At 48.8% G+C, this 25,638-nt stretch overlaps 1 protein-coding gene across 1 annotated transcript in view; it reads right to left on the bottom strand.

Moving 5' to 3' along the window:
* Positions 1-25,407, bottom strand: part of PTPRS (protein tyrosine phosphatase receptor type S) — a 161,555-nt gene extending 136,148 nt beyond the window's left edge. Inside the window, exon 1 of the mRNA XM_061190682.1 lies at positions 25,363-25,407. The gene's annotated coding sequence lies outside the window, so the exon portion shown is untranslated. The remainder of the gene's footprint in view (positions 1-25,362) is intronic.
* Between the last annotated feature and the right edge of the window lie 231 nt (positions 25,408-25,638).

The following is a 25,638-nucleotide window of genomic DNA, read 5'->3' as shown; positions in this document are numbered from 1 at the left end:
TTATGCTCATGGGAGCCACAAATCCTGGTTGTAGAGTGAGGCACAGATTGAAGGTGCCCTCTGCTGGAGGAAAGGCAATGGAGGCTGGATCATGCAGGATGCATAGGAGTTTGTGATGTGGAAGGGAATTCCAAGCAGAGGGAACAGCATGTGCAAAGGTTTGAATGTTGGAAAGAGCTGGGGATTTGGGTGGGGAGGTTAAGAATTAATGAAACAGGCTAGAGTGTAGAATTATGACAGGAGAGAATTTAGGGAGAATGAGAAAGACTTAATGGGGGGGTCCTACATGAAGACATTGAAGAGCAGGTCGAGGGGCTTAGATTTTATCCTCTGGGGATCCACAGGAGGATTTGAGCAGAAGAGAGATTTGATCAGGTTAAATTTTTAAAAAATAATTACTCTAGTCACCTTAGGGAGAGTAAATTGGAGGGGGAGAAAATGGAGGCCATGAGACCAGGAAGGAGGTGATTTCTGTTGTCCAGAGATAAAGTTAAGGTGACATTGAGTGGGTCAGAGGCTGTGGGGAGGGAAAGGGGTAGATGGATAAGAGAGAGATTTAGAGGATAGAACGGACAGGATGTCGAAACTGATAGGTGATGGGTGAGGACGTGGGAGGAGGGGCAGTGGATGCCCAGGTCTTTGATCAAAGGGGATGTGAGATGGGTTGATGGGGCCATTCCCAAGAAGAGAGCAGGAAGGTTTGTAATGTTGAACCAGAAGAGGGACAAGCTGGCTATTCTTGTCTGGAGCACAGAAAGCTGTTCAGGGCTTGGGATCAGACTTGGTAGGAATCACCAAAGCTGCAGGAGTGGATGAGTTCACCAAGAGAGAGAGCAGAGACTTGGAAGCAAGAAACAAGTGTCTGTTGTTATAAGTCACTGAGAGCGCAGGGCAGCGGGCAGAGGCAGGGGATGTTTGTTATTCGGCATGATCACAGCATTAGCTGGATACTACACTCTCCATAAACAGACTCTGAGCCCTCTGAGGTCAGGCCCCTTTTGATAGACATGGAAACGTATCCCATCTGGAGCAGCTCCATCTACACACCTCAGAAATCACCAACTAGACAAGAATCCAGCCTCTGGCAGCTGCTTCCTGAATTAAGAAACTCAGGGGGTTCCAATAGGTTCTGTGGTAAATTACCCATGAAAGTACCAGGGAAAACCTAGCTCGGGGGGGGGAGAAGAAGACCTGTGATGATATATCTACAGGAAAAGAAAAAAAAGATTTGGGAGCTCAGTGGTGGAATGTTCTATAAGAACCTTTTAAAAGCAAACACAGGAGACATGAGCAGTTTTTTAAATGACAGACAATACAATGGAAGATAATATATTTTAAACCCATATCAACTGTTAACAGACCATAAAAATACAGCTACATTAATCTGAGCTGTCTGTCACAGGCCCTCCGAGCAGCTGTGTGATTTTATAGTTTCGCTCTTGGAGGTTTCCTTGACACTTTCACAAATACATCTCAATTTATTTGGATAAGGACAATAGAAATATTGAGCTTTTTTGTTTTTCTTTCTTTCTCCCCCTCTTCTTCCTCTGCTGGCTCCCTGAACAGATATGACGGAGCTGGCCGTGCAGAGCTTCTTGAAATTTTTAATTTTTTTTTTTTTTGACTTGGAGAAAATTTCCTATTGGGTTCTAGGGCCCCAGTATATCAAGGTTGTGGGGAAAGGCCAGGTTGGTGCCTTAGTTGCTGTGTCTGCAGGCAAATGCCTCACCCTCTCTGAGGTCTGTTGGGAAAGATCCTGCACACACCTGCTCTTCTTCCCCGGGTCTCTATATACAGAGAGCACTCCCCACACCTGGCTAAATCCACGCCCCTGTAGGATTGCCCACCATCACCACCACTGCCACACCACAGCCGCTGCTCACCTCCCAGCCCTCCCCTCCTCCCCTCCCCTCCCCCCGCTCACTCAGTACCCACCACAAGGGTCTCCTCACTCTTCTGCCTACCTGCCAGGAACTATCTTGCCCCAGGGCCTTTGCACTTGCTGTTTCCTCTGTCTGGAAGGACCTCCCCTCATTCTTCCCATAGCTGGCTCTTCTTCCTGTTTCAGCTTAATGCCACCTCTTCCCAGAGGCCCACCCTGACTACCCACAGCTAAAGAAGTTTCCCTGTCTTTCCTTTCACATCACAACATGTTCTGTATCCTTCCCAGCACTTAACATTCTTTGAAAATATTTTATTTGCCCATTCGTTAGTTCATTGCCTGCCTCTCACACTAGACTGAGCTCCATGAGGTCGGGGGTTGGTTGGTTGGTTTTCTTTTTTTTTAAATTAATTAATTAATTAATTAATTTGTTTTTGGCTGCATTGGGTCTTAGTCGCTGCACGCGGGCTTTTCTCTAGTTGCAGCAAGTGGGGCCACTCTTCGTTGTGGTGCATGGGCCTCTCATTGCGGTGGCCTCTCTCATCGCAGAGCACAGGCTCTAGGCACACAGGCTCAGTACCTGTGGCGCACGAGCTTAGTTGCTCCACGGTATGTGGGATCCTTCTGGACCAGGGCTCGAACCCGTGTCCCCTGCATTGGCAGGCGGATTCTCAACCACTGCGCCACCAAGGAAGCCTGGTTTGTTTTCTTTTGTTGGTCTATTTCGGTCACTGATATCTTCCTCGTGCCTGGAACAGTGCTTGGTACACAGTAGGTGCTCAGTAAATACTTGTTGAGGGATTGAATGAAAGGGGGAGGGACTAGGCCACTCCCGGGCCAGGGAATGCTGGGACAAAGCCTTGGAAGTAGAATTTGCAATTGGAAACTGTGAGCCCCAAGTGTCTGGTGTGGGACCCCAACCTTTCCTTCTTCCAGGGAGGGGTTCCTATCTGATGGTTCAAGACCCCAAATCCAGCACCATGCCAGCCACTCTGGGTTCTGCTGCCCATGTGCCCCCTCCCTGTGACAGCTGGCAACAGCTTCCTGGCCAAGAAGTGTCCTCCACTTAGCCCCACCCCGCCCTACTGCCTCCCCATCAGAGGCATCCAAGAAGTTGTCACTGCCGCAGACGAAACCTGCTTGATGCCGGGGAAGGCCTGGCACAGTTGTCCCCAGGATGGAACATCTGGGCCGCATGTTACCGGCAGCTGGTGGGAGCTGGGACGCCGCGAGGCACGGTGACATCTCTGGGAGGCTGGGTGGCCCTGAGTCGCCTCCTGGTCCTACCATCTGTCTGCAACCAAAACTTGCCTGATGATTTCTCTGTGCCAGGGAGGAAAGGGTCCCAAAGCTGACTGTCATCCCTAATTCTTTCAGCCCCTCCCTCCCCATTTCCTTCCATCAGTGAGGCCTGGGGCTTTATCTCCAAATGATGCCTTGAATCCAAGCACTTCGCTCCATCCCACTCCTGCTGCCACTGCCTGGGCCAGGCCACCGTCATCGCTCGCCTGGACTAGTGCAATGGCACCTCTGGGGTTTGGTCCCAGCTACCTCCCTACCCTCGCCTCCTCTCACTCTGTTCCAGCCACACCAGCCTCCCTGCTGGTCTTGGAACACACCAGGCATGGTCCAGCCTAAAAGTCTTTGCTCGGGGCTTCCCTGGTGGCGCAGTGGTTGAGAATCTGCCTGCCAATGCAGGGGACACGGGTTCGAGCCCTGGTCTGGGAAGATCCCACATGCCGCGGAGCAACTGGGCCCGTGAGCCACAACTACTGAGCCTACGCGTCTGGAGCCTGTGCTCCACAACAAGAGAGGCCGCGACAGTGAGAGGCCCGCGCACCGTGATGAAGAGTGGCCCCCGCTTGCCGCAACTAGAGAAAGCCCTCGCACAGAAATGAAGACCCAACACAGCCAAAAATAAAATAAATAAATAAATTAAGAATGCAAATGACCCAAGGATCAGGTGTTTCAATTAAAAAAAAAAAAAGTCAGGTTTATGGATATATAAGTTACATACAATAAAATTCACCATTAAAAAAAAAAAAAGTCTTTGCTCATGCTGTCCCCTCTGCCTGGAACAGTCTTCTCCCCAGATCTCCCCATGGCTGGCTCCTCCTAATCCTCCAAGTCTCTGCTCAAATATCACCTCCTCCAAGAAGCCCTCCTGATTTCATAGTCAATCTTAGTCTGGTCGGGCTGCTATAACAGAATGCCATAGACTGGGTGGCTTATAAACAAGACACTTCTCACGGTTCTGGAGGCTGTAAGTCCAAGACCAAGATGTTGGCATATTTGGTGCTGCCAAGTTCAGACACCAAATGATTACTGGTTCGTAGACAACCATCTTCTCACTGTGTTCTCACATGGCAGAAAGGGTAAGGGAGCTCTCTGGGGGTCTCTTTTATAAGGGCACTAATTTCATTCATAAGGACTCCACCCTCATGACCTAAGCACCTCCCAAAGGCCCCACCTCCTAGTACCATCACATCAGGGAATAGGTTTCAATGTATGAATTTGGAGAGGACACAACATTCAGCCTATAGCAATCTCCTCCATGCTCCACCCACTCCATGGGTCACCTTCTCTCTGCCTAGAACTCTCCTCTCTTTGCTTGGCAAATTCCTGTTCACGCTCTTAGTCCCAGTTTGTTCCAGTCTCCCAGCCCCTGGGTCCCTTCTCTTTGACCCCAAGGGGCTGGGTGAGTCTGTGTCCAGCTCTGCATCCCTGCCATCCTGGGGTCCCTTGGGGACCTCACAGCCCAGGGCTGGATACACAGGGGTTATCATAAAACATTTGCTGCACTGTCACTTTCCCTCCTCAGACCCCTCTTGCCCTGGGTTTCCTTCCAGAATTTCCAGGGATTGGGGGCTCGGCTGCAGTGTCTGTTTGGAAGGGATAGGGTAGCTGGGGGTTTGAGGGGACCATCCTGAGCCTGGGTTTGCACAGTGTACTCACTTCTTAAACTTGGGTTTTCAGTTTCTTTGGGGTGGCTCCACAGTCCCTGATGGAAATTTTAGAAGGGTCTGAAGCCCCCCTCAAACCTCTCTTCGGCAGTGCCCATCTCCCCCTCTGGCTACCCAAGGCCCCAGCCCCCTCCTGGCATCTCTCTCTTAGTCTCAGACCCCTGCCCCCATTGCCAATGGCAGATGTCACCTCGGAATATTCAATCATATTGTCAGAGGCATCAAAGAGCCTAGCGGTGAAAATGGTTGACCCTGGAGCCACGTGGCCCAAGTTCAAATCCCAGGTTGCCCTTTGAGTTCATTCTGTGTGACCTTGGGAAAAGTATTTGTTCTCTCTGAGCCTCAGTTTCGCCATCTCTAAAATGGGGGTAATGGTACCTACCTCTTAAGAATTAAATGAGTTCCTATGCTGTTTATTTCCAAAATAGGGCTGGGCACGCAGGTGTTGCCCTAACAAGTGTGTTAGCTGCTGTTATTATTATTATTTTATTTTAAAAATCCCTCAGGGCCCAGTCCCAGCCGTGATCTCCCCTGCTCCTGAGTACAGAGTCCTGGTCCCTGGCCCCTGCTCTGTGCAGAGCAGCCACCAGTGCTGAAAGAAGATTCTAGAAGAAGGGGGAGGGGCTGCCTGGTGGCTCCTCTCAGAGCCACATTTGCAGAGCGAGCCCAGTGCATTGACTTAGAACAGAGGTTTTTGTTGGGGACTTTGGGCAGTTTAGCAGAGAGGGGCTAAAGGTCCCAGCCCCACCCAGGTGGCTCCTGACACTCTGAGCAGCCCCAGGCGGAGTGAGTTATAAATCAAGATCTCACAGGCGACAGCACCTTCACGTGCCTGGGGACCTTGAAGAAACCCAGTTCCAGCCCCTAGCAGTGACCCTGGGGGAGACCTTTGCCTGCAGGCGCAGCCAGCCAATGAGAAACCCCGCTGCAGGTGCCTGGAAACCGTTTCCATGACACCCAGGAGCCTCGGTCCCTGGAAGGGCCTGGTCCGAGGGTGAGGGGCTGGCGGGTGGGGTTGGGGGAGAGAAATGCTTGCTCGGTAACCATGGCAACGCCAGCAGCTGCGGGAGGCAAGCCCAGCTGGCATGGAGGCGCCTGTCCCCCGGATCCCAGTGCTGCCGCCGCCCCCAGGGCCCTCCTCCTGGCACAGGCAGGGAGACTGAGGCCCAGAGACACCTGTCATCCACTCTATGTTGCCCTTCGGAGATGAAAATTGCATCGTGCCTGTGCCAACGTGAGGGGCCCTCATAGGAAGTGGTGGGGCCTTCGGAGGCAAAGCTGAGACCCTGCAGGCTTGGCCAGGGGCAATCCAGGAGGGCTTCCTGAAAGAGGTGAGCATTTCCCAAGCATCATTGGTAATGGTTGTTGGCACGTCAGCACCCCACCTGTTCCACAATTTATTTAATATCTGCCTTCCACTGACTCATGTCTTCACAAGTAAGTGTATTTAAAAACAGAGTCTCTGCTTCCCTCCTGCAAATGGAAAGCTGGTTGCACCTGCCCAAATAGAAGTGGGTGACAAAACACACATGATGGAAACAAAACACAGTTATTCCATCTAGCGAGGAGTCACTGCTCGCTCAAGGCTGGGGGCTGCAGCCTGATCTCACCTTGCTTACAAGACGATGAGTGAGAGAAAAGGGTTAAAAACCCCTGAGTTCCCGGCACTCTCTCCTTTGCATCATCAGAAGTAATGAAAGATTGGAAGGGGACTCATTTCTCCCCATGTGAATTAATGCTATTTATGTAATCATCCAGAATCACTCTGGGCCGCAATATTGAGGGGAATCCTGACCTTCAGAGTGAGGATTTGGTTAGGTGGAAAGGAAGGGTGTTCTAGGCGGGGGGGGGCACAGCATCGACAAAGGCTCTGAGGAAGGATTCGGGAGGAGAGGGTGCAGTTGTGAGAGATTTTTTTCCCCAGGCCAGAAGGAACAGCGTCTTCTGGTCTTTCCAGATGTTTTCCAATGCAGGAGGGAAAAAAAGCAAATGAACAATGATGTCCAAGTGGGAGGGGACTTAGGGCTTTGGGTTCTGAAAGAGTACTGTATGGGGTTGTCTGGATGGAGGAAGTGTTACATGGGTGGTGATTCCAGGCAGCAGCAGAAAGGGAGGGGAGATGGAGACAGGCAAGGGAAGGAGCCAATACAGGGACATCAATGAGCAGTGTCTGTTGTGAGCATCTGGGACCCAATCCTGCTGGGGATCTCTGGAAGATTGTGTACAGAAAGCCTCAGAGTTGTCCCATTTGTATTTTAAAGGCTCTGACAAGTCCTGCAAAAGAGATACCTGTTGAACAGTTTCCCAGATGAGCCTGCACATAAACTCTTTAGCCACAGCAGTTTTCTGGACACATTTTTTGAGGCATCACATCATCCAACTGCCTCCTCTTGGCCTTCTCTTATATCTAGGTTGTGACGTGAGAGAAAGAGAGAGAGAGAAGGGCTAACAAAACTGACAATAAAATAAAATTAATATAATTGTTATTCTTTCCCCAAGAGGACATGTACTGGCTTATGTATCTGAAAAGCCCAAAGTTCTCCTCTTCCAAGTATGGCTGGATCCAGGAGCTGAGATGTTGCTATTGAGGCTATTTTTAAAACATACACCTTTGGGCTTCCCTGGTGGCGCAGTGGTTGAGAATCTGCCTGCCAATGCAGGGGACACGGGTTTGAGCCCTGGTCTGGGAAGATCCCACATGCCACGGAGCAACTGGGCCCGTGAGCCACAACTACTGAGCCTGCGCGTCTGGAGCCTGTGCTCCGCAACAAGAGAGGCCACGACAGTGAGAGGCCCGCGCACTGCGATGAAGAGTGGCCCCCACTCTCCGCAACTAGAGAAAGCCCTCGCACAGCAACGAAGACCCAACACAGCCAAAAATAAATAAATAAATAAATAATTTTTTAAAAAAAATACGCCTTTATCAAGGCACAATTGACATGTAAATAGGCAAAAGTGTGTACTTTGATGGGTTATGACATATGTATATGTCCATGAAACCATCACCACAATCAAGATAATAAATATATCATCCCCTAAATTTTCCTTGTGCCCTTTTATAATGTCTGCCCAACACATGAAGAAAGGCTGGCACTGTGATAGGGCATGAAGTTTGAGAGATGAAACCTGCTGCCGTGGCTCTGTTTCGGTTGTGAGAAATGGAAATTTAACAGGTCTGGGAAGAAAAACATATAAACAGATTCCAGCAACTGAAAATTCCAGGGTCCAGCTTCAGGCATAGCTGGATCCAGGAGTTGAGCTGATGTTATTGGAGGTCTCTTTCAGTGTTTCAGCTTGGCTTTCCTCTAGGTGAGCTTCATTCACAGTCAGGCCCCCCATTCATAGAGTCAAAAGAGACCCCAAGCTCCAGACTTATTTCTCTTCCCAGTCAGCCAGGCAAGCAGAAATGAAAACCCTCCTGCCTATTGATTCCAGCAAAGATACTGGATAATTCTGACTGGCTTGGCTCAGGTCACATGGCCACCTCTGAACCAATCACTGTGGCTGAGGGATGTGACATTCCCACTAACCAGCTCAGGGTCACTCTAGAGCAAGAAGTATGCCAGGGTGGGGTCAGGCTGGGAGTGGGGAGCAGGGGTCCCCCCAAAGCAGAGCCAGTATTTGTCACCCATGGCATCTGAACTGGCCCAAACAGCCAGGGCTTAAATCTTAGGTTCACCATGATACGCTGTGTGACATTAGGAAAATGGCTTGCCCTCTCTGGTAGTCTGTTTCTCCATCCACAAAAAGAGACCTATGGGGAGCGCATGATTGAGTCCTTGAGACATTGGGCTTCGACATGTCTGGAATACCCAGGAGCCTGGAGAGGACCCTGCCTTCCTCCCACCTCTGTCCTGGGACTCCAAGGCCCTGATTACTGAGTCCTTACTATATGCCAGGCCTTATCACATGGATCCACACCAGGGGCCACCCCAGTCTCAGTACATCCTAGAGTAAAATTCATAGGCAACATAACCGACCTACACATGTAATTTCAAAAGAACATAACTTGCTAGTTATAATATAAAGGAGAAATAGAAAGAATATTCTTTATAATAAAATTCTATGTATTTCAATATGTAAATGTTCCAGCACAACCATAATAAAAGATACAGCAAAGCCAGCAGAGGCACTGTCCGCCTCATGGGCCCCCATCAATGCTTCTCTGGACCAGGGCAGTTACCTCTACCTTGGTCCCCTGGTTCTCTCCTTCGCTCCCCACAATCCATCTTCCCTGAAGCCCCTAGAGGACCCCTGTGAGCACCTGAGTCAGGTGCCTCTCCCTCTCCTCTGCCCATACCCGTCCAGGGCTCCCACCTCCCTCAGGGTAAAAGCCCAAGTCCTCCCCACCACAGCTCCCAAATCTGTGGACCTGCCCCCTCCCTGCCCTCCCCTCCTCCCTCTCTCCCCCTCGCTCACTCTGCTCCAGCCACGTGGGTTTCTTCACTGTTCCTCCAATAACACCAGGCACAGTCCTGCCCCAGGACATTTGCACAGGCTGTGCCCTCAACCTGGAATGCTTTTCTCCCAGACATTCCTATGTCTGATTTCTCCTCACTCCTGAAGTCTCAGCTCAAATGTCACCTTTTTTCAGAACTCCTCCCTGATCCCCAGTTAAATGCTCCCCGTCCTCCCTCCTTCACTCCCTATCGCATCCCTCCCTTCGCTTTTCTTCTCTGAACACTGCTTTCTGATTTTTCTTTAATTCAGTTCATGCTTTGTTGTCTGATCCAGGAGCCCCGTGGGAGCTGCTAGAACAGTGCCTGGCACACAGCAGGCTTCAATAAGTGTTCATTCAATGAATGTTTAAATGAATATATCTTCTCATGCCCATTTTCTGGATGAGGAAGCTGAGGCATGGAGAGGTTAGTTTGCCTGGAGGGAGAGCCAGGCTTGAGACACTCTGAACTAACGCTCTGAACTCTGATGCTGAAACCCTGGTTCCCCAAAGACCCAGACTGTGAATACAGAGGAGGGGGGAGCGGCAGTGAAGGAGCTAAACCTCCACCCCTCCCCCACAACTTGAGTCACCAGGCCTGGGTCACTTTGTGCTGAATTCACACATCCACACACGGTTTCTGGCTCCCTTGGCTCACCACCGCCCCCCCCAAGGGGGAAGCATATTCGTCTCCATGGCAACTGTGTTGTCTCCCGTCTGACTGGGGCTGAGTGACAGCCACTGGGCCAGATGAAGTCACTCGCCACCCACACGGGAGAGAGAGGAGCCGGCCCAGAAGTGCCAACAGCAGGGACAGACTCAGAGGTTCACTTCACCCACCAGCAGGCAGGAGCTGGGGGAAGAAATCTGCCCACTGCTCGCCATTCCACCATCATAGCTTCGTGCCTTGGTGTCTTAAAGACTTTGCTGGCTCTGGGGCTTCCGAGAGAGCTTAGATCTCAGGTGTGTGGGATTGAATGCCCCAAAGGAGAGATTGCACCTGATCCTTTTTTGTAACCCCCCACTCCCAGCACTGGGCCTGGCACATAGTAGGTGCTCAATAAATGCTTGAGAAGGAAAGGAGGGAGAAAGGGAGGTGGGGGATTGTTGGCTAAAGCGCTTTAGTTCTTACCTAACCGTCTAGATTTCTCCCAGGATTTTTCTTATCATCCAGCACTTCCCTTATCGGTTAACCTTTTCATTACCAGCTCACACCTTAGTTATCAGCTCACACCTCAGCTATCTTCTTTATCAGAAATGTTCAGGGAAGGCTGAAGAATAGGGGACTGAGCCTCAGAAAACAGGATTCTTGCCCTCAAACCCTTCCTTCCCTCCCCACCAACTCCCAGGGTCGCAGAGGGAGTTGACTGGTTTTGCAGGAAGCTGGGGAGGGGAAGTTCTGAAACCAAAGGGAATCTCAAGGTGAAAAATGTGGGCTCAGTTCTTAAGGAAGGATTTTCATGCCAGTGGAACTATCCAAAACCTGAATGGGCTGCCTTAGGTGGTAATGAGGTCCCCATCACAGGAGGTAGCCAAGGCAACCTAGAGAACCATGCTTGGGATGACATGGAGGGAACTGGAGCAGGTGGATTCCAAGAGTCCTTTCTTTTTGATTCTAAGATTTGGTGACAATTCTAAGATTCTGTGCCTGAAATTCAGCAGCAAACTCCAAGCTTCCACAATGACAGAAGTATGGGTAGTTGTTATAAAATCTTCGGATTAGCCATACAATTCACTGATTCCACAAACATTGATCATATGCTGTGAGCCAGGCCCTCTCCTAGGAGCTGGGGACACAGCAGGGACCAAAACGGTCAATACATGACAGTCGTGGGTGGAGACAGACAAGAAACAGTTAAACCAATGGGTTATAATCTATCCAGCTGATAAATGTGCAATGGGAGAAAAACAGAGCAGGGAGGTGGGGTTCTGGGAGTGAGTGGAGGAGGGAGACTCTAGCTAATACAGTGATGGTGATGCTTGAGCTGAGACCTGAAGAAGACGAAGGAAGAAGCCATGTGAACATAGGGTGTTCCAAGCAGAAGAAATAGCCAGGGCAAAGGCCCTGAGGCAGGAACATGCTTTGTATGTTTGAAAAACAGCAAGGAGATGATAGAGGAGGATTGTAGGTGAGGTAGAGGTACCTGAGGATGTGCCATCTGAGCTGAGAAGAAGCTATACCCGCAAAAGCCAGGGGCTTTCCAAGCAGAGGGTATAGCACATGTAAGCGTCCTGGGGCAGGAATGAGCTTGGAGAGAGAGGGAGAAAGAAAAGGACACACAAACACTTAGAAGCAGAGACAGAGAGACTGTGAAACAGAGAGACAGATGGACAGACAGAGAGACAGAGACAGAGAGAGAAGAGTCTTCCATTGACAGGTGTTATGGGTTGGATTTGATTCTCCCCAAGTTCATATGTTGAAGTCATAACCCCCAAGAACTCCCAATGTAATCTTATTTGGAAATAGGATGGTTGCAGATGTAATTAGTTCAGTTAAGGTGAGGTCATACTGGTGGAGAGTGGGTCCCTAATTCAATATGATTGGTGTCCTTATAAAAGAGGGAAATTTAGACACAGACATGCACATAGGGAGAAAGCTTTGTGAACATGTAGATGAACCTCAACAAGCCAAGGAGAGAGGCATGGAACAGATCCTTCCCTCACAAGGGACCAACCCAGCCAACACCTTAATCTCAGACTTCCAGCCTCCAGAAATGTGACAATACCTGTTGGCTGTTTAAGCCTCCAGTTTGTGGTATTTTTTTTTTTAAACATAGTATTAACTGTAGTACTTTTATTTTTATTTTTTTAAATTTATTTTTATATTTTATTTTTGGCTGTGTTGGGTCTTCGTTTCTGTGCGAGGGCTTTCTCTAGTTGCGGCAAGTGGGGGCCACTCTTCATCGCGGTGCGCAGGCCTCTCACTATCGCGGCCTCTCTCGTTGCGGAGCACAGGCTCCAGATGCGCAGGCTCAGTAGTTGTGGCTCACGGGCCTAGTTGCTCCGCGGCATGTGGGATCTTCCCAGACCAGGGCTCGAACCCGTGTCCCCTGCATTGGCAGGCAGACTCTCAACCACTGCGCCACCAGGGAAGCCCCAGTTTGTGGTATTTTGTTACAGCAGCCACTGGAAATGAATACTCTGGGTGAGCCAATGAGTTAACAAATGACTGCATTTGGAAAGTCAGGGACTGTTCTGCAAAGCTTGAGGTCTGCCCTGGTTAACCTCACCTCAGACTGGAGGGATAGACTACAGGGAATTTCCAGTTCAGGGGTTTGAATCTCATACGTGTGTCTCCAGGAGTCGATAGGTTTAAAGTTGACCTACTATGCCCAGAACCTTTCTATGATTCATTGCACAGCATCCTCCCCATGGACCCCCCCCTCCCAAAGTAGGAACTCACTGTCCTTTTTACAGATGAGGAAACTGAGGCTCCTAGAGGGCACTGTGGTAGGCGGCTCACAAAGATGTACCCAAGGATCTTTGTCTCTTGGTCCTTCTGTCCATGTGTAATCCTCTCCCCTTGTTTCTAATGAATAGAATACAGCCAAAATGATAGATGTCACTTCCACGGTTGGGTTATAAAAAGACTGTGACATCCATCTTGCTGGACTCTCTCTACTGACTCTGTTTTGATGAAGCAACCTGCCATGGTAGGGAAGCTCAAGTGGCAAGGACCTGAGAGTGGCCTCCAGCCAACAGCCAGTGAGGAACTGAGGCCCTCCTTCTAACAACATGTAAGGAACTGAATAATGCTGACGACCACAGGAGATTGGAAGCAGATCCTGCCCCAGTCAGACATTCAGCTGAGACTTCATCCCTGACTGATACCTTGTTACAGCCTGAAGCACAGGACCCTGTTCAGCCATGCCCAGATCCAAGAAATTGAGATAGTAAGTGTCATTTAAGCCACAAAGTTTTGGGGTAATTTGTTACACAGCAACAGCTAACCAATACAGACAAACCCTTACCTAGGTCACACAGTAGGAAATAGCAAAAGAATTTGAACCCAGGACTCCATAGAGACTTGTCCAATCCCTTGCTCTCAACAATGACCAACTGACCCCTAGACTTTCTGTGTGAGCATTGCTTTAGACTCCCCACCCCAAAAATTACATGGTTGCAGGACCCACTTGTTTGAAAATTCCCTTGACTTCTGTTTGTTTTCTTTCTGTTTCTTGAATTTACCAAGCTTTCTCTGACCCTGGGGCCTTTGTACTGGCTGTGCCCCCTGCCTGGAGCACCCTCCCCCCAGTCTGCCCCCCTACTTGCTTCAGGTCCCAGCTCAAATGTCAACTCCTCAGAAAGAGCTTCCCTGATCCCCCTTGCCCCAACTAAAGCCACCTCTTAGTCTTTCTCTAGCACGTTAGCCCATTTTATTTTCCATAGAATCCTCATCAGAAAGTATTTCAGAAAAAAAGAAAAAATTGTTGCTGCTTTATCAGCTGTCTGCTTACAGGGCAGGAATTTTTGTCTTCCTTAGTCACTGCTGTGTCCCCAGCGCAGGGTCAGGCACACAGTAAATGATGGAGTAGAGCCCACGTGGGGCTGGTCTGGGACCTTGCATATGTGCCTTCACAGCCCTGAGACTCAGTTTGCCTGCCAACAAAAGGGGACAATCATCCTCCCTCACAGAGATGACTGCTGACCCTGGGAACAGGTGAGTGGGAAAGCTCAGTGGGATCACAGACCCCCCCCACCAGGTGGCCTCTCCGGGTCACAGGGGCGCCTCGCTGTGCGCGGTGCTGAACGGTGCAGGTGTAGGCATCTCCCGTGCCCTGCCTGCTGTCCGCGGTGCTGAACGGTGCAGGTGTAGGTATCTCCCATGCCCTGCCTACTGCAACTCCTTGAAAGGGAGTCTACACCGTACACAGTCTGGGCTGTAGAATCTGGGGTTTCATGAACCCACATGGTTTTTTCACAGAACTCCCACCCCGGCTACTATCTTTGTGACCTCTGGTGGGAGGAGCCTCTCCGACTGGGGACCCTGACCTCCCAAAGCCCCACCTGGCCCCCGTCTCGGTTCTATCTACCTAAGTGACAATTCGGGGGATCATGACTTGATGCCAGTAACTTCTAATCTAGTCCCTCAGTCTCTCTGTCTGTGTCTCTCTCTGTCCCTGTCTGTGTCTCTGTCTCCCTGTGTGTCTGTCTCTATGTCTCTTTCTGTGTCTCTACGTGTCTCTGTGTTCCTCTAGCTCTATCTCGTCTGCCTATCTCTGTCTCTTTTTGTTTCTATCTCTCCCCCTCCACCACTCTGAAAACTCCAAGCCCTTCATGCTGCCTGCAATGGACCCAACTTTCTCCAGCCACCTGTGGGGAGGCAGAAACAAAGTGAAGACTCGCCCCTCTCTCCCTGCCTGCATACCAGCCTTTATATGCTGCAGAGCACTGGGACATAAACGGTCATCCTGTCTTGCCCCAGTCCTGCCTCCGCCTCCATCTCTACAGTGATGTCATTGGTAGACAATCTTTCAGTGCCTCCCAAGGGCCACTCCCTGCTCCCCACCTAAAAAAATCTCATTAGTCCCTGAACACCTGGAAGCAGAACATGAGGTGCGTGAATAATTTATTTTGTGAGTCATTTTAATATTTTATAATAATTGTGATGAGCCGTTTGGCTTTGTGGAGCTCTTTGGGTGTCATTAAGACAGAGCCAGAGACGGGCACTGCCACCGCAATATCTTTGAATCAACCGAGGTGACTTGTCCCCATGGGGGCACAGAGTGGGGGAGCCAGGCTAGGGCTGGCTAGGGGAAGGAGACAATCTCAGGGAATACTGAGGCAGATGGGGTGTCACTAGTGGTCAGCAGGCTCAGTTGTACCAAGACTGCAGCTATAGATCAGCTTCATCTGCTTTTTTCTTTCATTGCCCCAAACATTTACTCACTTATTCAAACTCTCTGTTAGGACTGAATGTTTTTGTCCTCCCCCGCATCCCCAAATCATATGTTGAAGCTCTGACCCCCAGTGGGATGGCATTTGGAGGTGGAGCCTTTGGGAGGTAACTATGGTTACAAGAGGTCCCAAGGGTGGGGTCCTTATGACAGAATTAGTGCCCTCATAAGAAGAAGGAGAAACTAGAGCTCTCTCTTCTCCACACAAGGACACAGTGAGAAGGCAGCTGTCTGCAATCCAGGAAGAGAGCCCTCACGAGGACTAAGGTGCCCTCTCCTGGCACCTTAGTCTTGGACTTCAGAGTCTCTAGAACTGTGAGAAATACATATCTGCTGCTTAAATCTCCAAGTCTATAGTATTTTGTTATAGTAGCCTGAGCAGACGATGACACTCTCCAAAGGTTTTTCGGTGCATTTAAGCTCAAACTCCCCACCATGGTCTAAAAGAGCCCCCCAAATCTAGCCCCTCTGTGACCTTCCTGCTCTCACCTCCTCCTCAGCCCCCCACTCTGCTCCAGCCACACCAGCCTCTCTGCTGTTCCTCCAATCCACAAGCACATCCCCACCTCAGGACCTTTGCACTTTCAGTGCCCTCCTCCTTACACACTCTGTCCCAGGCTCTTCCTGTGATGAGCTCCTCCTCATTTTCAAGCCTCAGCTCACATGTCACCTCCCAGAGCTCACAGTGGTAGGATTTGGAGAGGGGGTGTGCAGTGGGAGGGTGTGCTTGGCAGGGAGCTCCGCGTGGGCAAAGACTTGGTGCCAAGAGTGTTGAGACTGAATCAGCTGAATGTAAGGATGTGCAGGTGGAGAGGTGGGCAGGGCTGGGAGAACCAGGTTGGGAGAGAAGATGCCGGAGAAAAAGGCTGGGAGCTGGGCTGGAGAGGGTCTTGAAAATCAGGGTAATACCTTGGGCTCCATCCTGGAAGAAAACATTTTAGCTCAATCTTAGCCAGAGTCACCTGGCCACTTTCTCCCTCCAGAGGACTTCATTATGACCCACTCTGATTTGGTTCCTCCCAAATCTCAGCATCTTGCAGTGAGTACCAGCCTACCCCAAAGCAAGAGATGAAGAAACCCACACTTGGCATCAGTGAACAGCAGTGAACTGGCCAGACTCTATGGGGAACTCAGATGACAGGCCCCAGGAAGGCTGGAGCCCTGGGTTTGCGGTGGAAATTCTCAATTTGCCCATCCTCTTCTCCAGAGCCACTCAATTCTTTCTCATCCTTGCCCATGCCCCTGGAGAGGTTCATCTGCATAGACAGAATCCATGATCTCTCACTGGCCAGATCCTGTCGGGTTCAACCAATGAGAAGCAGCGGTGGGTGATCAGAGAAAGAGGTTGGGGTATTTATTCTTCCAGCTCCTGTTCTGCTGTACTACCGCTGAGCACCTGAGCCCCTTGCAATCCTATCTCCCACCGGATTCCAGGAACCACATTCTCCCTTCGCCCACTCAGACTTAGACGTGATAACAGCTCCCCACAGTTGCAGCCACCACGTCCCACAGTATGCCCTGAGGGTTTCCCATCACCCTGCCTACAGCTCTGTAAATAATCCTGTATTAAATGTTCTTTAAAGACCCTGTTTGAGTGACTGTCCATTTTTTCCAGGACTGTGAATGATTCAGTTATGGAATGATAAGCATCTGAGCCCTTTTCTATAGGGTTAGAGCCTTGGATGATGAGCCATAAAGTTATTATAACCAAGCAGGACCCTATGGGGTCTTCCCGGAAGAGACTGCCCCCTCCCCCCACCTCCATGTTCTCCACCTGCCTCTTGTCTGTAGAGAAACTTTAGACTCCTAGGCCTTCCCCAAGTTCCAAAGCGTAAACTTAATCAGAGAAGTAAGAAAATGCAGAAAGAAAGGAAAACAGTTAAACAAGACAAAATAATAATAGTTTAGCCATTAAACAAAGTCAAGGACCTTTAGTTCCTGCTCAAGGGCTATAGATAATATTCTGAGCCGTGTCCTTTGAGCTGTTTTGCAGATGATGAAACACCTACCAGGTGGAAGAAGAAGCTAACTGCATGCTGCCCACAAGCACGTAGACCCCAGACCGGTTGGAAACAGAAGGTTAATGATGTTGATTCCTGATTACCTCACCACCAACCAATCAGAAGAATGTCCATGAACTGATTACGCACTCCACAACCCTTAAAAACCTTTCCCTGAAAGCTTTCAGGGAGCTCAGTCCCTTTAAGCACTAGCTACCTGGACTCCTTCTTGGTGCCCTCAATAAACTCTGCCCTTCCTTCACCACAACAAAGTGTCAGTAGATTGGCTTTACTGTGTGCAGGCAAGCGGACCCAAGTTTGGTTCGGTAACATTATCAGACATTATTAAACAATAAACCCCTAGTACAACTGGCCGCTTGGGACAGCCCCACAAAGTCACAGACAATGGAATTTCCAGTGCAGTTAATAGCCTGGACATTAAGCCACAGAAATCCGGGACAATGAGCCCCCAGCAGGTAAGGGATTTCGGAAGAGTTTTTACCATGACATCTTCAGGTAATGGACAGCATGATAGAGAGGGTCTGGCATCCACCAAAAATCCATGCCCCCACTTCCCATAGTGCGAACCTCCATTCCCCCCCACCACCACTGGAAAAGGCAACCTGGCAGTGGACCTCATTTCCCAAACACACTTGCAGTGGGTGTGGTCATGTGAGCTGGCCAATGAGACATGAGTGGAAGTGATAAGCATTATTCCTGAGTGGCAGTCTGTCTTGGTTTTCTATTGCTGCTGTAGCAAATTACCACAAACTTAGTAACTTAAACCAACACAAAGTTATTATCTCAGAATTCTGGAGGTTAGAAGTGTAAAAAGCATCTGAAGGGCTGTGTTCTTTCTGAAGGCTCTTGGGAACAATATGTTTCCTTGCGTTTTCCAGCTTCAGGGGCTGCTTCTATTTCTGCGCTCATGGTCCCACCTCACTCTGACCTCTTCTTCTGACTTTGCTCTCTGACCCTCCAGTTTCTTTCTTAGAAGGACCCTTGGGATTACATTAGACCCACCCAGTTAATCCAGGATCATCTCCTCTTCGCAAGATCCTTAATTTAATCACGTCTACAAAATCCCTTTGCCATGTAGGGTAATATGTTCACAGGTTCTGGAGATTAGGACATGCCTTTGAAGGGCCATTATTCAGCCTACAACAGGGTCTTTAAGAAGCAGGCATATCTTAATGCCATTTGCAGCAACATGGATGGACCTAGAGATTATCACACGAAGCAAGGTAAGTCAGAAAGAGAAAAACAAATACCATATGACATCACTTGTATGTGGAATCTAAAATACGCCACAAATGAACCTATCTACAAAACAGAAACAGACTCACAGACATAGAGAACAGACTTCCCAAGGGGGAAGGGGGATGGGGGAGGGAAGGATTGGGAGTTTGGGATTAACAGATGCAAACTATTATATATAGTATGGATAAACAACAAGGTCCTATTGTATAGCACAGGGAACTATATTTAATATCCTGTGATAAACCACAATGGAAAAGAATATGAAAAAGTATATATATCTAATGTATAACTGGATCACTTTGCTGTACAGCAGAAATTAACACAACACTGTAAATCAACCATACGTCAATAAAATTTTTTAAAAAGCAGGAATTTCTTGCCTACGCTCTCATTCCCATCTATAAACTGGAAGAGGTGGCCACTGAAGTCCTGGGAGAGGGCAGAGTCACAAGATACGGGCTTCCCTGGTGGCGCAGTGGTTGAGAGTCTGCCTGCCAATGCAGGGGACACGGGTTCGAGCCCTGGTCTGGGAAGACCCCACATGCCGCGGAGCAGCTAGGCCCGTGAGCCACAACTACTGAGCCTGCGTATCTGGAGCCTGTGCTCTGCAACAAGAGAGGCCACAATAGTGAGAGGCCCGTGCACCGCGATGAAGAGTGGCCCCCGCTCGCCGCAACTAGAGAAAGCCCTCGCATAGAAACGAAGACCCAACACAGCTAAAAATAAATTAATTAATTAAAAAAAAATTGTTAAAAAAAAAAAAGATAAAAGGTTACAATCCCACCAGCAATGCATGAGAATTACAACTTCTCTACCTCTTCACCAACACTTGCTTTTGTCTGTCTTTTTGATTCTACCCAGAAAGTGACTGTATTTAGAGACAGGGACTTTAAATAGGTAATTAAGGCCAAATGAGGTCACATAGGTGGGCTCTAGTCCAGCATGACTGGTGTCCCTATATGAGGAAATTAGGGCACAGAGACACACTGAGTAAAGACCATGTCAGGACACAGGGAGAAGGTGGCTATCTGCAAGCCAAGGAGAGAGGGCTCAACGCTGCTGACACTTTGATCTTGGACTTCCAGCCTCCAGGACTGTGAGAAGATACATTTCTGTTGTTTGAGTCCCCAGGTCTGTGGTATTTTGTTACAGCAGCTGAGCAAACTCATACATGTTCCTTAGCTCTTCCAGCTTCTGGTGGCTGCTAGCATTCCATGTTTTGTGGCCACATCACTCCAATCTCTGCCTTGGTGGTCACAGTTCCTTCTCTTCTTCCGTATGTAGTCAAATCTCTCTCTGCTTCTCTCTTATAAAGACATATGTGATTGCATTTAGTGCCCAGCTGGATGATTCAGGAAATCTCCTCATCACAAAACCCTTAATTTAATCACACCTGCAAAGACCTTGTGTGTGTGCGTGCACACGTGCGTGTGTGTGAGTTCGCACCATAGTAGGCAACTTTCATAGGTTCCAGAGATTAGGACCTGGGCCTATTTGGGGGACCATTATTTATCTACCACAGTCATATAAATGGAATAAAACAGTATGTAGTCTTCTGTGTCTGGCTTCTTCCACTCAGCATAATGCCTTTGGGAATCATCCAAGTTGTTGCATATATCAATAATTTGTTCCCTTTTGTTACTGAGTAGTATTCCATTGTACGGATGGACCACGGTTTGTTTATCTGTTCATCCTCTGAAGGGCATTTTGGTTGTATCTACTTTTAGGTGATTTTGAGTAAAGCTGCTATAAACATTCACACACAGGTTTTTGTATGAACATAAGTTTTCATTTCACCTGGGTAATTTGTTTCACTTGGAATGTGATCTCTGGGTCACATGGTAAATGTTTGTCCAACTTTACAAGAAACTGTCAAGTGGTTTTCCAGAGTGGCTGAACCGATCCCTCATGGATACTGAGGGATGACTGTATATGATTTGCAAATATTTTCTCCCATTCAGTAGGTTGCCTTTTCATTTTGTTGATGATTTCCTTTGCTGTGCAGAAACTTTTCAGTTTGACGTCGTCCCACTGGTTGATTTTTGCTTTTGTTGTCTTTGCTTTTGGTGTCAAATCCGAAAAGTCTTCACCATGACCGATGTTAAGGAGCTTACCACCTGTTTTCTTCTAGGAGTTTTATGGTTTCAGGTCTTATGTTCAAGTCTTTAATCCATTTTGAGTTAATCTTTGTGTATTGTACAAAATATTGGTCTATTTTCATTCTTTTACCTGTGGCTGTCCAGTTTTCCCAACACCATTTATTAAAGAGACTTCCTTTCCCCATTGTATATTCTTGTCTCCTTTGTTGTAAATTAATTAACCATATATGTGTGGGTTTATTTCTAGGCTTTCTATTCTGTTCTATTGTGCTATGTATCTGTTTTTATGCCAATAGCATACTGTTTTGATTACTATAGCTTTGTAATATTGTTTGAAATCAGGGCGTGTGATACCTCTACAGGTTTTTATATGAACATAAATTTTCATTTCTGGGATAAATGCCCAAGCGTGTAATTGTTGGGTCATACGGTAAGTATATGTTTAGTTTTATAAAACTAAGCAAAACCCAACAAACAAAACAAAACTCTGCCAAGACTCTTTTCCAGAGTGACTGTACCATTTTACACTCCTATGAACAATGTATGGGTGATTCAGTTTCTCTGCATCTTCATCAGCATTTGGAGTTATCACTATTTTTTATTTTACCCATTTTGACAGGTGTGTAGTGATATGCCAACTGTGTTTTTAATTTGCATTTCCCTAGAGGCTAATGATGTTGAACATCTTTTCATGTTCTTATTTGCCATCTGTACACCCTCTTCAGTGAAATGTTTGTTTCTGTCTCTGTCCATTTTTTTAACTTGGTTATTTTCTTACTGTTGGGTTGTCAGTATCTAAAATGTATAAAGAGTCCTTTATGCATTTTATTTTTATTTATTTATTTAAATTAAATGAATTTATTTATTTTTGGCTGCATTGCGTCTTTGTTGTTGCACGTGGGCTTTCTCTAGTTGCGGCGAGCAGGGGCTACTCTTCCTTGTGGTGTGAGCGGGCTTCTCATTGCAGTGGTTTCTCTTGTTGCGGAGCATGGGCTCTAGGCACGTGGGCTTCCATAGTTGTGGCACGCAGGCTCAGTAGTTGTGGCACATGGGCTTAGTTGCTCCACGGCACGTGGGATCTTCCTGGACCAAGGCTCGAACCCGTGTCCCCTGCATTGGCAGGCGGATTCTTAACCACTACGCCACCAGGGAAGCCCTTTATACATTTTAGATACACATCCTTTGTCTGATATTTGCAAGCATCTTCTCCCAGTCCGTGGCTTGTCTTTTCCACAGTGTCTTTCACAGAGCAAATGTTATTAATTTTTGAAGTCCAATTTACCCGTATTTTCTTTTATGGATCATCCTTTGGTTTCCTGTTTACAAACTCCTCTAAAACCAGGTCTTGAGGATTTTCTCCTATGTTTTTGTGTCAACGTTTTACAGTTTTATGTTTTACATGTAGATCTACAACCCATTTTGAATTCTGTTCTGAGTGTGATGTATAGCCTGAGAGGGTTTTGTATAGCCTGGGGACCTTAGGAAGCCAATGAGGGTTCTTGAGTCAAAGGAGGTATAGATGGGAAGAGAACTTAGGCAAATAGAGTCAATTAGCTCATGACAGCCCCACTCTGAGCCTCAGTCTCCCCCATCAGTAAACAAACTGACCAAACCAGAGGATCTATAAGGCAGTGGTAATTAAATGAGGCCACATCCCAGGATATGTGACTCCACGCTTCCCAGAACTGAGGAGTCACGCTCCAGTGCCTCCAGAATGTGCCTGCAACTGAGTCCCAGAGCTCAGATTTTAAGAGTGACTCAGTGGGATGGAGCAGGACTCTGGAAGACCGTGGCTCCTTTCTGCTGGGATGGCAAAATCAGGTCACTTTTCAATTCCAGTCATTCGCCTTCATACATAAAATGTGCCAAGAGCCACTTTCCCGAAAATCTAAATTGAAAGTAAATAGCACGGGGACAATTCTCAGTGATAAAACCTCCAATTCTGGAGCTTCTTGGGGTAATATTTATTCTCCCCTCTCACTAATGGTCTAGCCACCTCCCCAGGTGATTAAAGTAATGGGTTTGCTTAACCTGACTGGGGCTGCATCCCACCCGGGGCTGATTAGACCCCACGTGGAGTCCCCCACTGCCCCCTCCGCTGGACAATTATATTAACTGCTGCTGGTTTGCAATTACCATAAATCAGAAAGCGCGACGGCCTGGATTTGTTTTTCTTTATTGAAAATGTTTAAACTTCATGCATTGCAAATGTCACCACCCCAGACTGGGTTTAACTCTTTCTTTGAGACTTGGAGGCTTGGCTCTCAAGGGACCTTCTGGGAGTAGTACTAGGATCATCCCATTTTCCAGATGAGAAAACGGAGGTCCAGAGAAGGATGCCATTTGCCCAGGGTCACACAGCTTGTGGGTCACTGCGCTGAGGTTTTTTTAGTGCCCAATGGAGTTACGTTCTTTGAGGTGAAATTAGAACATAAGTAAGTCTCCTGGGAAACACTGAGACAATCTGTCATCTCACCGCCAATGTTGAGAGGTATGTCCTTCCAGAATGATTTTCTATGCAGAAATATTCACTCATGCACCAAATGTTTACGGAGCCCTTTCTGTGTGGTGGGCACTGTTTTAGATGCTGAGGATACAACAAGAAACGAAAGAGACTTCCAGGAAGATCATTCCAGGCAGAGGGGACAATCCGTGCAAAGGCCCTGAGGCTGGCCAATGCCTGGAGTGTTGGAGGAACAGCGAGGCTGGAGCTAGTAAACATGTTAGGGAACCACTGACAGAAACTGCCCGTCTTGGCCAGGCATGGCCAACTTGCATGAGTTGTCTCACAACAAGAGGTCCCGATAAGGAACATGGTGCCGCCTCTGAAAACTGGGAGAATTCGGGAGGGGCCAAAAGGATGGAGGAGACGCCAGCCCATAATATACCCTACCAACCACCCAGAATCCTTCTCGCTGGAATCCATCTTGGCTGAGAGATGCACGCGCCACCAGGAAGGACCATGAGTCAGACCAAATATGGGCCAAGCAAGATGATTGGCCAGAGACAACACGGGAACTAACCTCATTACCATAAAACCTGAGACTGGGAGCCACGTGGCAGAGCAGTTCTCCCGGGTTCCCTTACCCTGCTGCTCTCCACCCAGGCGCCCCTTCCCAATAAAGTCTTTTGCTTTATCAGTACGGGTGTCTCCTCGGACAATTCATTTCCAATTGTTAGACAAGAGCCCACTCTCGGGCCCTGGAAGGGGTCCCTCTTCCTGCAACAGGCATAGGGGGTGGTGAGAGGTGAGGGCAAGAAGATCAGCGGAGGGCATGCAGGGTGGAATCAGGGGAAAAGGAGAGAACTTAATGTAATTCTTAAAGGTGGAAAACCAAGGTTTGCTGGGGATGTGGGGTGAGAGGGTGACTCCAAAATCCTGGCTAAGCAGCTCCAAGGATGTAGCTGCCTTCTTCCAAGATGGGGGTCATGGGAGGAACAGGTTTGGGAGATGGTGGGGTACAGGGTGGTCGAGTTGAGTAAGACCTCCCACGTAGAGACTTCGAGGGGCAGCTGGACCCCGAGTATGGAGCTCTGGGGAGGCCTGTGGGGACCATCAGGGCATAGTCAGGGTTCCAGGCCTGAGAGTGGACGAGGACCCCTGGGGAGGGAGTGTGTGGGGGGAGGGGAGACTGAGGAGGGGCCGGGAGAGGTGGAAGGGAAGCCAGACGAGTTGGGGTGGGGGTGTCCCTGAGACGTTCCCAGGAGAAGGAGGGTCCAGCAGGGTCAGACTCTGCCTAGGGGGCACGCGGGGGGGTGAAGAGGATTAAGCAGGCTGTCATTGACCTTGAGGAGAGCGATGTCGGTGGTGGAGAACAGGGAAGTTGCGAGAAGCTGATTGGAGAAGGTTAGGGAGAGAGACAGAAGTGGAACCAGCGAGTATAGACAACTCTCTCAAGTCAAAAGAGGCAAAGACAAAGAGAGGCAGCCAGAGGGGTTAGGAGTTGAATTTTTCCTGTAAGATGAGAAGATGTGATGGAAGAGAAAGGGGCTCTTTCTGGAGCCGTGTCCTTGAGTGAGGATCCCTGCCCGCCCCAAAAGGTGTTCATCCTGCCTCCATCGCCTCGTCTGCAAAATGGGCACCAGAATAGACTCTACCTCTGGGGCTGCTGGTCCCAGCGCGGTCCAGGCACGCAGCAGAGGTCCGGGCCGGCCGCAAGCCTCCCTCCCCTGGGCTGCGTCTGGGAGCTGGTCGTCCCCAGCCCGAGACCTTGACCGACGCATGGCCCCTACCCTCACCCCAAGGGAAGCGGAGAGTGTCGAGGAAGAACTTGGCGTGAGATCCCCTCTGAGAAAGGGCCCCAGAAGTCAAAGTGCTTTTTCAAAAATAAATACCCTGATTAGCATAAGGTATGCAAATGTATGCTAATGTGACAACTATTAAAAGATTCCAAATGTCATCGAGGGAAAACACACCAGTCCTGGGCTGGGAGGGTGGGGGATGAGAGGAGAGGACGCAGCCCAGACTCTGGAGAAAGGTCGGGGCGCTCAGCCCCAGTGTTACGGGGCTTGACACACACGGGTTATCACAGGGTGGACCACGTCTTGTCCTGGGAAGACCCACAGAGCTTTCTACAAATCCTGTCAAAGTCTGTTCCCCCAGACACGCCTCCAAGCGCTTGAAAAACTTTGTTCAGAGTAACAATGACTTTCATTCCACAAGTAAGCTCAAGCTTACTACTCCCAGGGAGAACTGCATAGGTAACAGACCCCAGCATCTTTCCTGAGAAGAGGTTAAAAACAGAGGCTGCCTCGCAACAAAAGACACCCCCAAATCTCCCAAGAGATGTTTGCTGCCCATAACAAATCCATGTGTAGCTTACCTCACTTCAGAAGAAAATTTCCATCCCCAGTGGCTCTTTCCATTTCCAGCTTGTTTTCTGAGTCAGGAAGAGAAAATACCAGCGAGGCAGGGGAGGGAACGATTCCCAGGGTCACACAGCTGTGCCTTCTCACCTAATCACCAAAACTATTTAAAGCATTTTCAGATGAGAAAACTGAGCATCAGAGAGCTGAAGTGACTTGTTCTGGGTCACACAGCAACTGTGAGGCTGCCTGAGCCCCAGATTCCCAAACCTCACAGTACATTTTACACCACC

Source organism: Eubalaena glacialis, chromosome 4 (assembly GCF_028564815.1).
Source record: "Eubalaena glacialis isolate mEubGla1 chromosome 4, mEubGla1.1.hap2.+ XY, whole genome shotgun sequence".
In the NCBI taxonomy this organism is placed as follows: Eukaryota; Metazoa; Chordata; class Mammalia; order Artiodactyla; family Balaenidae; genus Eubalaena; species Eubalaena glacialis.
The sequence above is the reverse complement of the archived record's forward strand: the minus strand, read 5'-3'. Positions and strand labels throughout refer to the sequence as shown.